The 3,792-nt window shown below is 32.0% G+C and overlaps 1 non-coding gene across 1 annotated transcript; it reads right to left on the bottom strand.

Annotated features, from left to right (window-relative positions):
• Window positions 1–316: 316 nt before the first annotated feature.
• TRNAA-CGC (transfer RNA alanine (anticodon CGC)) lies at window positions 317–388 on the bottom strand. Its single transcript has one exon. It is a non-coding gene; the product is annotated as a tRNA-Ala (tRNA).
• Window positions 389–3,792: the final 3,404 nt, after the last annotated feature.

Below are 3,792 nucleotides of genomic sequence, written 5' to 3'. Positions count from 1 at the left end.
AATAAAGTCGTCAAGTTTTTCAGGAAAAATCACTCGCGCTTCGCACTCGTGATTTTTTAACCTTGACTAAAAACTTGACTCCTTCATTTGTTTGCAACGAACCTATCGGAAAATACCCGATAATTTTGAAGCTCTTGTGGTATTATAAGTGATAAATCAAATGGTTGAAAGTAATAATAACTTTTATGTATAATCAAAAGATATTATTAGCATTATCATTTATTTAAAAACTGTTTGATAAGAAAAATAGTTGTTGGATTTCTTTGTATTTTCATCTAACATTTAAGTAAGAAAATAAAACAAAAAACATTATTATTGGAGGTGCTGGGATTTGAACCCAGGACTTTCAGCATGCGAAGCAGACACTCTACCACTGAGTTACACCCCCGATATTAAGATTTGTGAAATTATCCTTATATTGTCGACATCCTAAAGCACCACATATAAAAGACATTGAACTTTCGGAAAATCGTAGGAGGTATCGAGCGAGTACGATAAGATGGTTGGTGCAAAGTTTAAATTAGGTGTGTTTTTTTAATATTTATATTAAAAACATTGTATTATATAGGTAATAGTTTATGTATGTAGAAATACTTTGTTTTTTGAAGACAATTTTTCGTCATGATCTTTAGATCATAATTGAATGCCATAAAACCAAAAATGTCAAATTTTAAGCTATTGCATCGCGGGCCTTGAGCGCGGGGACCGAATCCAGAAATTTAGTCACGAAAAACCTCACGCTCCCCACTCCGACGCGCGCGGAGGTGTGGCTTGAAGGCATAGCATCACAGTATTACAATATTGATAGCATGCAATAGCTTTACCGCGGCAGTCCCCGAGTGCCACACGTCTTTTTTTTTTTTGTTTTATGCCATTCAAATGCTTTATAAATACATTTATAAAGAATGATTGTTGTTTACTGAATTATAATTGTTTACTGTTATAAAAATGACATTAAATACTTAATAATTTTTCAAACTACCCCCATTTCAAATATCGTTTCTACCATTTTTTGGTAGAAAATTCTAGTGAATATTGTCAGTTGAATTTACTATCAATCCGTCGAACCCCATCTGTTCCTACATACAAACACTAAACATTCAAAACTAATTTGAGATCGGAAAGAGGAACTTTATTCCCTCCGTTTTACGATGTTCCTTATAGAGACAATCAAATTCTAAGAATACCGACGTCAAGGAATGTTGAACTGTTGTCGTAAAGAGAGGAAAAACTTCGGCCGAGCGTTGTGCCGAGGTTCGAGGTGCAAGGGAGGTACGGAGGCGATTCTAGTATCAAGAAATGATTAGTGAGTGATTAGTCTATGACATATACTTTGAATTAATAATTTAATAAACTAGCGGTCCGCCCCGGCTTCGCCCGTGGTACATATTTACGTTTTCTCTACGTAAAAACCATCCTCGTACTTCAAGGAATATAATAAAAAAAGAATTATCGAAATCGGTTCAGCCGTTCTCGAGTTATGCGCTTACCAACACATTTTGCGATTCATTTTTATATATAAGACTAGCGGTCCGCCCCGGCTTCGCCCGTGGTACATATTTACGTTTTCTCTACATAAAAACCATCCTCGTACTTCAAGGAATATAATAAAAAAAGAATTATCGAAATCGGTTCAGCCGTTCTCGAGTTATGCGCTTACCAACACATTTTGCGATTCATTTTTATATATAAGATAAGGTAAGTATATTTTACCGTAAGGAAAGAGAAGAAGCGAGAATTGAGTATTTGAATTAAAAATTTTTTTGTGATAAATGGAAAGATTATATATTACTTTTATAACAAAACTGTTTTTATTTTTATTTTTTTTGCAATAATTCAAAAGTTATTTCAAAATAAAAATTAGTCTTTGAATCCAGTACCGAAGACACGCCGACAACTCCCGAAGCGTCACCCGAGCGCGTGTGACGTCATAATGTTAGTTTTCACTCATTACAGTTGATAGAAAAATAAATATAGTTTGAAAAACTAAGGGCTGATTTTTCAATCCTTGGATAAAACTTATTCGTCGAATAATGTATAAAACTACCATTTTAAAAACGTATTCTAATTGCCCGTATTTGACAGTTTACGTGACATTTTAATATTATCGTCTAATACTTTATTGGACGGATAAGTTTTATCCAAGCATTGAAAAATCGGCCCTAAACAGGATAATAAGATAAATTCATGAAATTATTGTATTGTTACCGGGTTTTTATAAGTATATAAAATTTAAACTAAATCCGTCGGTTTATAGTGGGTCTAAATAGAATCGAAAGGAGAATTGGTTACATACAAACATATGTTTTAAGCTGATCCTGGCGATCCTTATCAGGATAAATTTATGATATTATTGTATTGTCATCGGACCTTGATAAGTGTTCAAAATTTGAATAAAATCCGTCGGTTTTAAGGGGGTCAAAATCGAGTCGAAACTTCGAAAGGAGTCGGTTGCATACAAACATACAGGTGAAGCTAATAAAAGCGTGTGAATAATAAATACAGTGTTTTGATCTATTTAATTTTGTTGTCATTATTAAATTACATATTAATTATATTAATTGTTAATTAATAATTATATTACTTAAATTTATATTAAAAATGGCGAACCTCAAAAGTTATCGTTTTGTACCATTATGTACGAATACTACAAAGGCAACTCCTGACAAAAATCGGTGATCATAAATATATCAACATCAAGAATATTATTTTCGTAACTAACTAACTACTTAATTCGGAACCAACTAACAAATCGTATTTAAATTTTTAGCAATAAACTTTCAATATTATTGTCTAGTCACGTGTAATAGCCGTAAACCCTATGTACTTACTGCAGTTAATAGCTATAACAATATGACGTCACAACTGTGGTGACCAGTCATGGCGCGTTTGTAGTCACGTGATTCTAATTTAAATTTCATCAATTTTTAATTGCTTATAATTAACGGAAAAAAAATTTTTTGAAGTTATTTGTATTAAATATCAATATTATTAATAATAAAGTTTCAGAATACATAAAAAAAATCAATAATTTTTTTTTATTCAAATACTCAATTATTTTTGTTTAAGTAATAGATGAACACTAAAGCTACATAACATTTATTTAAAAACTATTTCTTATTGAAGTTTCATATTGCCTGAGTGAAAAAGAGCAATGTTTTTCTAACGTAGGTAATTTTAAAAATGTATCAAAATTTTAGCAGTGTAATGTAGCAAAATTTAAGGTACCTATAATTAATCTTACGAACGAACAAAATATGTTAAAGGACCTGATATGAAGAAGAAGAAGTTGTGAAATGGTGATTTTGTTGTTTGTAATAACAACGAACAATATGACATACCTACCATATAAAGCTTGATTATTAACGTTTATCTGGGGGCACGGTAGTGCTCCCGCCAAGACGTGCCAAGCGAAGCGCACGGGCACTACCTACCTTTTCTCGAAGCGCTTCGACGTTTTTTTGAACCCTCATAACTTGGGTTTGGATTATGCTAGGATCAACAAAATTTTCGGGATATATTGTTAATAGCGAACTTATTGAACATATTAAGTTTTAATTACATTAACTTTTATACTTCAGATTTTATTTATATCTAAAAAAACGCTAATTTCGTCACTGACTCACTGATGATCATCAAAATTCTTAAGGTATTTCCTAATGTCCTAGAAAGCTGAAATTTTGTATGTAAGCTAGTATTAGCACACAAACAACAAAAAGATTATAAAACTTGTAACTTTCATCCCCCAACCCCTTAAACTAGGGGATGGGAGTTTGTATGAGACCTGTAATT

The sequence above is a fragment of the Colias eurytheme genome, chromosome 8 (assembly GCF_061535395.1).
Source record: "Colias eurytheme isolate Ceu_HAF_F1 chromosome 8, ilColEury1 Martin Lab GWU primary, whole genome shotgun sequence".
Classification (NCBI taxonomy): Eukaryota; Metazoa; Arthropoda; class Insecta; order Lepidoptera; family Pieridae; genus Colias; species Colias eurytheme.
Note: the sequence above shows the minus strand (reverse complement) of the source record. Positions and strands in the feature narration are given on the sequence as shown.